Source organism: Argentina silus, assembly GCF_951799395.1.
Source record: "Argentina silus genome assembly, chromosome: Y".
In the NCBI taxonomy this organism is placed as follows: Eukaryota; Metazoa; Chordata; class Actinopteri; order Argentiniformes; family Argentinidae; genus Argentina; species Argentina silus.
Genome location: NC_139654.1, coordinates 33,195,242 through 33,207,862, shown reverse-complemented (window position 1 = coordinate 33,207,862; position 12,621 = coordinate 33,195,242).

Genomic DNA, 12,621 nt, shown 5'->3' with positions numbered 1-12,621 from the left:
ATATCGTTTCCGTACAGTGCTAATCAACAGACAGAAATTAAGAATGCTTTTTTTTTTTGCTATAGATGGACTCCCAAATATCATTGGTGCAGAAGACTGCACCCACATACGCATCAAAGTGCCCTCTCCAGATCCATTCCCATTCCTCAACCATAAGCTGTACCACTCCATTAATGTCCAAATAATATCAGATGCAAACTGCCACCTTCTGAATGTCGTGGCCTGTTGGCCAGGGGGAGCACACAACTCCTTTGTGCTGCAGAACAGCTCAGTGGGGATGCGTCTAGCTCAAGGAGCTGATGAAGATGGGTGGCTGATTGGTAAGTGATTTGTAATTATGGAAACCACGATCCAGTTTAACCTTGATAAAAACTCAACTTTATATATTTTTTATTATTATTATTATTTTCATGACCCCGCTTGCAAACCCCCAGACCAGATCATCTATCCAACAGTCATCACAAGACAAAGTAATCAATGCTCACACCAGGGGCCATTGGCAGTCGTAATGCCAGTAGGCTAATATATATTTTTTTAAGTATATTTTATTAGCAGGAGAAAACTTGTACAGGGGGGTAGCAGGGGAGGTAGTGAGGGTGAAGCGGTCTTTAGGAGGGACTGTTAAGAAGTAGCTTGAAGAGATGGGTTTTCAATCTACGGCGGAAGATCGGAAGTGACTCTGCAGTCCTGACCGTAGTGGGAAGCTCATTCCATCAGCGGGGCGCCAGGACAGTGAAAAGCCGTGACCGAGTAGCACGGCCACTGCATCCACGTAGAGGTGGCGGTACCAGGCGGGCAGCCAAGGTGGACGAGCGGAGTGATCTTGCAGGGGTTTGGGGGCTAACCATTGCTTGCAAGTAGGGAGGGGCTGTTCCCTTTGCCGCCCGGTAGGCAAGCACCAGGGTCTTGAATTTGATGCGAGCTGCTACCGGGAGCCAGTGGAGGGTGCGGAGGAGGGGCGTGACATGGGAGAATTTGGGGAGATTGAACACCAGACGAGCAGCAGCGTTGTGGATGAGCTGCAGAGGCCTGATGGAGGAGGCGGGGAGTCCGGCCAAGAGTGCATTGCAGTAGTCAAGGCGAGAGATTACAAGTGTTTGGACCAAAAGTTGTGCTGCTTCTCTGGTGAGGAATGGACGTATCCTTCTGATGTTGTAGAGGAAGAATCTGCAGGAGCGTGCTGTCGCTGTGATGTTCGCCACACAGGATAAGCGGTTGTCGAGGATCACCCCAAGGTTCTTGGCTGTATGGGAGGAGGTCACAGTAGAGTTTTCTACTGTGATGGAGAAGTCTTGGAGAGGGCAGGCTTTCCCTGGGAGGAAGAGCAGCTCAGTCTTGTCAAGGTTGAGCTTTAGGTGGTGGGCTGACATCCAAGAGAGAGAGAACAGTAAAGGCCCAAGGACAGAGCCCTGGGGGACACCAGTGGTGAGGGGTCGTGGAGAGGACAGCGATCCTCTCCACGTCACCTGGTAGGAGCGATCGGCCAGGTAGGATGCAAACCAGGAGAGTGCAAAGCCAGAGATGCCCAATTCTGAGAGGGTGGAGAGAAGGATCGGGTGGTTTACTGTGTCAAATGCAGCAGACAGGTCTAGAAGAATGAGAACAGAGGAGAGGGAGGAAGCTTGAGCGAAGTGAAGAGCCTCCGTGACAGCGAGGAGAGCAGTTTCAGTAGAGTGCCCAGCTTTAAAGCCGGATTGGTGAGGGTCAAGGAAGTTGTTTTGAAGGAGGTAGTTAGACAGTTGGTTAGAGACAGCACGTTCAAGGGTTTTAGATAAGAAGGAGAGAAGGGATACTGGTCTGTAGTTATGGACAGCAGACGGGTCAAGAGTTGGTTTCTTGAGAAGAGGCTTGACTCTGGCTGTCTTGAAGGCAGCTAGGACAGATCCTGTGGATAGAGAGGAATTGATTAAGGTGGTAAGGAACGGAAGGAGGTCTTTGGAGATTGGATTGGAGAAAGGGGGAGGGGATAGGATCGAGGGGGCAGGTGGTTGCCCGCTTGGATGTGACCAGCTTTAGAACATCCTCAGGGGAGAGGGGGGAGAAATCTGATAAACCAAAGACTGGGTGTTGCGCAGTGGGTTTGGGAGGAGAGATAGCATTGTTGGTGAGAGGTAGAGGGAAGTAGCTGCTAATGTCACCAACCTTCTTTTCAAAGTAGGTGACAAAGTCATCGGCAGACAGAGAGGAGGGGGAGGAGGAGGGTTGAGGAGTGAGGAAAATGTGGAAAAAAGTTTCCTTGGGTCAGAGACAGAGGATTGAATTTTGGAACGGTAGTATAAGGCTTTAGCAGCTGATGCAGATGAGGTGTAGTTGAGGAGGAGAGAGAGATAAGGGTCTAGATCATCAGGAAGGCCAATTTCTCCATTTCCTCTCAGCTGCCCGGAGCCCTATTCTACAAGCTTGCAGGGTTTCAGACAGCCAGGGAGCGCGTGGAGTGGATGGTGCCGGCCTTGAGATCTGTGGACAGAGAGAGTCGAAGGATGAGGAAAGAGAGGACAGGAGGGTGGAGGAAGCTGCATCAGTGGATAGAAGAGAGAAGGATTCAACAGAGGGTAGGGCAGATAAGACAGGGGAAGAAAGAGTGGTGAGTGAGAGGGTGCGCAGTCCGCAACGAGAGGACACAGTGTGGGTACAGACTGGTTGGGAGGGTGAGCATTTGAGAGGGAGGGAGAAGGATACAAAATGATGGTCCGAAACCGGAAGAGGGGTAACAGTGAGGTTTGAGGTATGGGAGGATCTTGTGAAGACAAGGTCAAGCTTATTGCCCGCCTTATGAGTGGGAGGAGAGTGGGACAGGGTAAGGCCGAAGGAGGATAGAAGGTCAAGCGTTCCAGATGAGTGAAGCTTCTCTGACTGGTTGTTGAAGTCTCCCAGTAGTGTGAGCGGTGTGCCGTCCTCAGGGAAGGAGCTGAGAAGGACATCCATCTCATCTAAGAAGTGTCCAAGCTGACCTGGAGGACGATAGATAACAACAATGTGAAGTTTGACAGGGGGGGGGGATAGAAACAGCATGGAATTCAAAGTAGGATATGGACAGGTGTGACAGGGGAAGGACATTATGTGACCACTTAGGCGAGATGAGGAGTCCTGTTCCTCCTCCTCGACCAGAGAGTCTAGGGGAATGAGAAAAGGAGTAGGCATCAGAGAGGGCTGCCGGGGTAGCTGTGTTATCCGGTGTAATCCATGTCTCTATGAGAGCAAGGAAGTGGAGAGACATGAAGCAGGCATAGGCTGAGATAGCCTCTGCTTTCCGGACCGCCGATTGGCAGTTCCAAAGTCCTCCCGTGACAGTGAGGTCCTGGTCAGTTGAGTATGATGGGTAGATTAGATTGGAAGGGTTGCGAGTGGAGGTGTCGCGTCGATATGTCCTCCTAATGGAGGAAATAACAGGAATGGGGAGAAAGCACATTGTGATTTTTTGCCGGTGTAGAGGGGCACAATTGGAGTGCTGAAGGCCAGGTGGATGTGCCTTGATTCCGCTGGCGGAAAGCTTCTACACACCCCGGAGAAAGCTTGTCTAATCACAATGGCCTGCTGTACACTGCACAATGTGGCCATGAGACGTGGTGTGCCACTTCCAGATCAGATACCTCCGTGGAGTAAATGCCAGATGACCCAATGGATGCACCGTATGGAGATGGCTGTATGAGGAACATAAATATGGAGATGGCATCGTCATCAGTTAACTGACCGCTTATGAGGTAGCATATGGTTTTGTATACCTGTGGGCCTGTAAAGCCCTTTGAGACTGTACACAGTGATATAGGGCTTTAAATAAACGTGAACTTTAAATGGTGATGAATAACAAATAAGGAATTCCACACAAGCCAGTTGCAGTGTCACATTTTATTTGGACTTGCTTTTGAGTGTTTCATTAAATACTTTCAAGGTTTTCGGTTATGTTATTTAACACAGAAGTCAATGAAATTAAAGTTGTGGAAATATCTCGTAATGTTAAAATAATCTGTTCTTGATTTTGAGTCCGAGGGAAATGTGGCGAGGGTGTTCAGGCTCTGCAGTTTGTGATGATGCACTTGCTTGGCCTTGTTCTGAAAATAAAAAAATATTTGAATGCAGACGTTTGAGTGTTAATTGAAATAACAGCAAAGAAGCCTATAGACTACCACAGGTAGAAAAAAAAGTTATATGTATAAATTAAAAAAGCGTTTATACAGTAGATCTCCAACATGAACATGCAAAATGTACCTTCAGCAACTGGTGTGTCTGTAAATGCATCGCTGGTGGGGGCTTGAGTCCCTGATGTGCCTGGCAGTGGATCACTGTCAGTGCCACCTCTCCAATTATTTTTTTAATTCTTAGTCTACTTGTGAGGCCGCCACCTTCTCCTGTCCTCCTCCAGGTGTCATCATGGAGCGCTTGGCTTGAGCAATGCATTTTTTTGCTTCCATTTTCATGTCAAACCATTTTCTTTTAATTTCAGTGCGTCCCTCTGAATTTATGGGATTAAGTTAAATGCAACAAGAGTAGAATGCAACAGAGAGTGTTCATACCCTTAAGACTTTCTGCTCCCCAGACATAGAATACCTAGCACTGCTGTGTCGCCCTTACTGGCTACCTCGCAAATTCACTGCCGTTGTAGCAAAAGCGGTGTACATTAGACCATTAGCAAACACAAGTACAGCGCTCAGCGAACTATATGATTTAGTCAGCAACACAGAAAACAAGCACCCACTCTCATTGTGGTGGGCGATTTCAACCGAGCATCGCTGAAACAAGTAATTCCCAAACTTTACCAACACATCGATGTAAACACGCGTGCCGGGAGTATTCTCGATCACTGCTGATCACATCCCCTTCCGTCATGCCTACAAACCCCTCCTTCGACCTCCGTTCGGCAAGTCAGACCACTCCTCCATCCTGCTTCTGGCCGACTACAGACACAAGCTGAAACTCGCTACACCCACCGTGAGAACGATCCAGGTTTGGTCCGAGGAGACAGAGGCTGTTCTACAAGATTACCTGGACGACGCAGACTGGGAAATCTACCGCGAGATGATTACGACATACTGTACATGGGTATGCGCAAGGAGTCATGGGATTCATACAACACGGAATACAGGAAGTTGTCCCCACAAAGACTGTCCGGCTGTTTCCAAATCAGAAACCGTGGATTAATAGCGCTGTCAGAGCTGCACTCATCGCGAGCGATACAGCCTTCAAATCCGGTGACATCACCAATGACAAGAAAGCCCGGTACCACCTACGCAGAGTGATTAAGGTAGCCAAACGGGAATACAGCAAACAGATAGAGTCACAACTATGCAGCAACAACCCACGCAGCATGTGGCAAGGGCTACACACCATCTCAGACTTTAAAGGGAGACCTGGCTGCGCAGCTAGTGTAGCTAGCTCTCTCTCGGACAAGCTGAATAGCTTCTACGCCCGCTTCGAGAACTCCAACGCCATCCCACCAGACAGGGGACACACCGCGAACAGCACTGCCAGCGCTCTGGTCATCACCGAAGCAGACGTGTGCAGGTAGTTCAGGCATGTCAACATCCGCAAAGCGGCCGGACCAGACGGCATCCCAGGCCGGGTGATCAAAGTGTGCGCAGCGCAATTGGCTGGTGTGTTCACGGACATATTCAACCTCTCTCTCTCTCCACAGGAATAGTCCCCTCCTGCTACAAGTCATAAGGTAGCATGCCTAAACAACTGGCGCCCTGTTGCTCTCACTCTCATCGTGAGCAAATGCTTTGAGAGGCATGTCAAGGCCCAGATCTGCAGCATGCTCCCTCCCACCCTGGAACCTCACCAATTTGCCTACAGGCAAAACAGATCCAGACGACGCCATCGCCAGCGCACTTCCACTCCGCCCTCACCCACCTGGAGAAGAGGAACACCTACGTGAGGATGCTGTTCGTTGACTACAGTTCAGCATTCAACACTATTGTCCTCTCCAGGCTCGACACCAAGCTGAGAAACCTAGGCCTCAACCCCGGCCTATGCGACTGGATACTGGACTTCCTGTCGGGCCGACGACAGGTGGTGAGAATGGGCTCGAAGACCTCCACCCCGTTGACCCTCAACACAGGAGTCCCCTCCTCTACTCCCTGTACACCCACGACTGCGTGGCCACTCATGGCTCCAACTCTGTGATCAAATTCGCTGATGACACTACAGTGATTGGCCTGATCACCGACGGCGATGAGATGGCCGACAGGAGAGAGGTCGACTGCCTGGCCCAGTACAGCCAGGAGAACAACCTCTCTCTCAACACCGACAAGACCAAGGAGCTGGTGGTAGACTTCAGGAAGAAAGGCCAGGAACAGAACTGTAACGAGATCCGTTGTACATAGAGGCGGACGCAGTGGTGTGATGAGGGAATGGTCCCGTTTATTCATATAGTTTAATTATTATTAGTCTCTTGGCTTTCCAGTCCTCCAAAACCCTCATTTTTTTTTCTGAAAGCAGAGGCACACACATCTTAAACCATCGTTAACGAGGCTTCATTCGCAACAGGTGTGCGACAAAGCCTCGCTCCCGCACACTGGCCACGGTCCTGTAGCACCCTCTACAGGCCGAATGCTGCATGTCCCCCCACATACCCCCACCGCCCGACACAGGCCGGGGATACGACGGCCGACAGCCTACTCCCCCCCCCCCCTGCACGGGAGAGGAAGTCTGCCACGACCATCTGCACCCCCGGTCTGTGCACGACCGAAAAGTTGAAGAGCTGCAACGCGAGATACCACCGGGTGATCCTCGCGTTCACATCCTTCATGTGGTGGAGCCACTGGAGGGGAATATGGTCGGAGTAGAGGGTGAAAGCGCGACCCAGAAGGTAGTAGCGGAGGGCGCCGACCGCCCACTTGATGGCTAGGCACTCCTTCTTCACCGTGCTGTACCGGCCCTCCCTCTCCGACAGTTTGCGGCTCAGGTACAGCACCGGCCGGTCAGCCCCCTCCACCTGCTGGGTCAGCACTGCTCCCAGGCCTCTATCCGACGCGTCCGTCTGTAGGGAGAAAGGGAGGTTAAAATCAGGCGCTTACAGGATCGTTTCTCCACAAAGAGCGCCCTTAAGGGCCTCGAACGACCCCTGGCACTGGCCCGACCATTGGACCGGATCCGGGGCACCCTTCCGGGTGAGGTCCGTCAAGGGACTGGCCAGCTCTGAAAACCCCGGCACGAACTGCCGGTAATAGCCAGCCAGCCCCAGGAAGGCCCTCACCTCCTTCTTAGTCTTGGGCCGCGGAGAGGCGGCAATGGCCGCAGTCTTTTAAACCTGCGGCCGCACCTCCCCTCGACCCAAGTGGTACCCCAGATACCGGATCTCCCTCCGCCCGATCACGCACTGTTTCGGGTTGGCCGTCAACCCCGCCTGCCTCAGGGACCGCAGAACAGCAGCCACACGCTGCACATGCTGCGCCCAGGTGTCACTGTAAATGACAATGTCATCCAGGTAGGCAGCAGCATAGGCAGAGTGCGGCCGCAGAATGCGGTCCATGAGGCGCTGGAAAGTGGCTGGGGCTCTGAACAACCCGAAAGGGAGCATCGTGAACTGATATAACCCGAGCGGAGTGGAGAATGCAGTCTTCTCCCGGGATACCGGCGAGAAGGGAATCTGCCACTATCCCTTTGTGCAATCCAATGTCGTAAAAAATGTGGCCGTGCCAAGCCGGTCCAAGAGCTCGTCAACCCGGGGGATCGGGTAGGCATCGAATTTGGAGACCGCATTAACCCTTCTATAATCCACACAGAACCGTATAGACCCATCCGGTTTGTTGACAAGCCAGGTGGTGCTACACCAGTCACTGCGGGACTCCTCGACCACACCCAGCTCCAGCATGGCTTCCAATTCCTTGCACACAATGTCTCGTTTGTATACCGGCAACTTATAGGGACGCGTGCGCACCGTTAAACCCGGCTGCGTTTCTATATGGTGGTCGATAAGCGTAGTCCAACCGGGCAGGGGAGAGAACACGTCAGCGAACCTAGCTTGCAAATCTGCAACGTCCGTGGCCTGGCTTTCAATACCGACCGGAGTGCTAACTTTTGATTTTGGGACTTCCGGTCCGAACTCATATCTCTCTGGAATTATTGTAGCCAGAGCAACAGTGACCACGTCGTTCCATTTTTTAAGGAGATTTACGTGATACACCTGCAAGCTATCCCCCCGGTCCGAGCATACTACCTCATAATCCACGTCCCCCATGCGACGTGTGACCACAAACAGCCCTTGCCACTTCGCGAGTAATTTCGTGCTGGAGGTGGTTAACAGTACGAGCACCTTGTCTCCCGGTGTAAATTCTCGCAGGTTAGTTCCCCTGTCGTATAGGCGCTTTTGACGCTCCTGGGCTTGCTGCAAATGCTCACGTGAGATAACCCCTAGGGCGTGGAGCTTTGTGCGCAAGTCCAGGACGTACTGAATCTCATTTTTACCCTTCCTCCCAATTTTCTTTAAGAAGGTCTAGGACACCCCGGGGCTTACGCCCGTAGAGTAATTCAAATGGGGAAATGGGGAAAACCCGGTGGAAGCTTGGGGAACTTCCCGTACCGCAAACAGCAGGGGATATAGCCATTTATGCCAATTCCGACTATCCTCGTGCACAAACTTCCGGATCATCGATTTCAAGGTCTGATTGAACCGCTCACAAAGGCCATCAGTAGCCGGGTGGTAAACACTGGTTCGAACCGCCTTGATGTTCAACAACCCGTACAGTTCCTTAAGGGTGCGTGACATGAAATTGGTGCCCTGGTCGGTGAGAATCTCTTTCGGGATTCCCACGGGGGAGATTACTTGAAACAATGCCTGCGCTACACTCCTGGCAGAAATATTGCACAGCGGTATTGCCTCGGGGTATCGGGTTGCGTAATCTATCAAGACCAACACAAATCGATATCCCTGTGTACACCGATCAAATGGCCCGATAATATCCATGGCAATGCGGTCGAATGGGTTCTCGACCAATGGTAAGGGCCGCAAGGGGGCCCGTGGAATGGCTGGGGGATTTACCAACTGACATTCGCGACAAGAAGCGCACCACCTACGCACCTCTGCCCGAATTCCCGGCCAATAAAATCGAGCCATTATACGGTTTAGTGTCTTATCATAACCTAAATGGCCTGCCATGGGGTTGAAATGAGCCGCCTGGAAGACCATTTCCCGGCGGCTACGGGGAACCAACAACTGGGTTACTTCCTCCTGACTATGTGAGTCACGACTTACTCGGTATAACCTATCGCTGATAATCGCAAAATAGGGGTGGGCGCGCACTGTGTCTGGCCGTACCAAAGTACCATCAATCACTTGGTCATAGGCCGATCGTAGGGTCTCGTTACGAGACGGCTCGAGGGGGAAGTCACCGAGCAGCGGATAGTTCGGCGGGGAAATCTCGGGTTGAGACCCCCCTGCCGGCTCCGGCTCCTCGGCAGTGTCGCGAGGCGCCGCCTCAGCACAGAGCACATTACACGCCTCACACCTCCCTCTCTGTCGTGCACGCACCCCGGTAGCCCGCTTTACTGCTTGAGGAAACCCCTCCCAATCTACACCCAGAACAAGGGGATGCGTGAGGCGCGGGCTAACCGCCGTCTGTACACTATGCTTTTTTCCCTCATAATGAATTTCGATAGCGACCACAGGGTATTCGTGGATGTCCCCATGCACACACTTCACCAACACCCTCGATGCCTTTAACAATGCCCCCGGTCGAACCAGGCGCTCCTGGATCATGGACTGCATGCAGCCCGAATCCAAGAACGCCTGGTGCGTATCATGTTGTATCCTTACCGGAACAAAATACGCCTCTCCTGGTCCGGGGGGAGGGCCCGGTATGTCGCCGATGCGGACGACCTGCCCCACCTCCATCACTGGGCAATCCGCCTGAATATAGCCCGGCCGTCCGCATCGCCAACACACCCCCCCTGCCGTTCTCAATATGCCCGCCCCTGCCATCTCGTCCTCGGTGCGGGCGCCGGCCTCTCTCCTTCCGGTACCCCGGCTCCTTCCGGGCGCCGGGGCTCCCGGGGTGGGAGGGAGAGATGGTCCTCGGCCAAGCTCACGGCGGCCGCGAGATCCTGGGGCCGGTGGTACTGGACCCAGGCGGCGGTTCGGGCCGGGATCCCCATGAGGAACTGTTCCATCACCACCCGGTCCCCGACCTCCTTCGCCGAGCTGTTCCTCGGGTCCAGTCACCGCCACGCGCTGTCCCGCAGCCGCTGGGCGTAAGCAAAGGGCCGGCTCCCCTCCTCTATCGTCAGGGCCCGGAACCGGCGACGGTGTTCCTCCGGTGTGAGGCCCAGGCGGTCTCGAATTGCCCGGGCCTGGGGAGGGATAATCCCGTTGGGCGGCCGTTGGCAGGCTGTGGGCAGCGAGCTGCGCCTCACCTGACAGGAGGGGCAGCAGATGGTATGCCCACTCGCCGTCCCCTCGAACACCGCCAGGAACGCCTCCGGGTCGTCCAGGTCCCCCATTTTCTGGAGGTGGACCTTGGGGGGACCTTGTGCCGACCCGGGCGCCGGCCCCGCCTTGATGGCCCCGACGAGCTCCCGGAGGAGGGTACGGTCCTCAGCCCTCGCCTTCGCCATCTCCCCCACCGCGGTCTGGTGCTCCTGCTGCAGGTGGGCCTGCTGCTCCAGGATCATCGTCATCCTGGCGATGGCCGCACTTAACGTCTCCATCTCCTGTGTCCCACGTTGGGCGCCAATGTAACGGGATCCGTTGTACACAGAGGCGGACGCAGTGTTTATGATAGGGAATATCCCGTTTATTTATAATGATTGTTCGTGGGGGTCGACTTTTCAGTCGTCTTCCTTAGCTTTTCATCCTTCTCGTCTTCCTCACCGTCGTTCCCAGCCCACCTACTGAAAGCAGAGGCACACACATCTTAACCATTCCGTTAACGAGGCTTCATTCGCAACAGGTGCGCAACAAAGCCTCGCTTCTGTAACCCTGGCCACGGTCCTGTAACTCCCTCTACAGGCCGAACGCTGCATGTCCCCCCACACTGTCCTATCACACGGTGTGCCGCTCAGGCTGCTGGGTAATTTGTCGCTCGACATACATGCGTCGAGTTCTTCTTTGCATTATGATGGCATTACAATGGCATGCAATGGCATTATGATAAAAAACAAAGATTGACTAAATGGACAAAACAAGATAACATTATTATTAGCCTCTGCTGTGGAAGACATTGAAGAGAGATGTGGCCAAATTAGTTGTCAATAATGGTTGTAATTTTTACCAACACGGCCTCTCAATAGTGCCCTGTTCATCACCAAAAATATCAGACTCTGCCTCTCTTGCCAGGAGTTGAACGTAGGATATCCTGATGGGGGAGGGTAATATTTTTCTTGATCGTTTCCGATTAACAAACAAAGGCGTGACAATTTATCCAGCATGCTCTCCCCCTTCAAACGATCCCTGAAAAAGTGCTATAGTATACAAAATAAATGCATCATTATTATTATTCCATTGCGTGAACGAGAGAAGGCTGCCCTTGGTGGAAATGTAGACTACTTTTCTACCCAGTCTCAATCCCACTGAAACCCAACATACTGTACTTACTGCTGTCACGCATGAAAATTCCTAACCTCATTTCTGTAATCATTCTGTTACATTATTGTCATCGACTCATGCTTATTCATATTAGACTGCACTAAAACATTTCCTCCTGTTTCTCTGTGCTGTGAGAGAATGTGTGATTTGCAATTCATGAGCTGCTATAATAAATTTGATTTTGCCAATCTACTGTACATGTATCTGACAAGGCAAACCATTCTCTTTTCAAACATCCTCCACTTTGTGGTGGCTTTCGGCAGCACTGCTTATACGGTACGGCGGCGGCTTTGAAGTGCAGCGTGTGCAGGGATTAAACCCCTGCCTACTGTAGCTGCATGAGTGGTTGACGCCCCCTTGCTTGCTGCAGTTGCTCAAAGTGGAGAGAGTGTGGAGAGCCTGTATGCGTTATTGCGTACATCATGTCATAAAATTTAAATTACCCCAATCCCATGCTCTCGGGTAACCAGGCCAGACTTACTGGCGCTGTGCCCTAACTGATGTGAACCATATGTCCTGGTTTCTTGTTTATCTCTTACTATAAAATTGACTGCAAACTCTTTGTGGGTGCCACTTCCCTGCTGCCCATTCTCCTGGACAGTAGTCTAGTGTCCCAAGTCAACTTGACGAATAAATTGTCTTTATTCGACTTTCAATTTGAGTATCTACCTTCTTCCACGCATCATTGGATATTATTCTTCACTATCAGAAACATCATCATTACACTAGCTGTCTGGCTTCATGCTTCCTGTTACTTTGTGCTAGCACTGTAGCAGGCTAGCTGCTGAGACAGTTAGCTAAGCTAGCTTGTCCTGGTGAACATCATGTGTATGTGGCACAGACAGTGAGACACGAACCAGGTAATAAGAAAGAATCTGGCTCTTATCTCGGAGTTCTTGTCTTTTCTTTGTACGACTCGATTTTGAGTACCACGTAGTCACTATCGTCAACATAAAAACAATTAAAAGCAACCACTAAAATAAGAATATACATCAGTTGTTTATTGAAAACTGCGTGGACATCTTGCCGTAGGTTCCAAGATTCTCCTCCTCACTCGATCCAACCAATCACAGGGGAAATACGGGAAAATGACGCACGTGGCT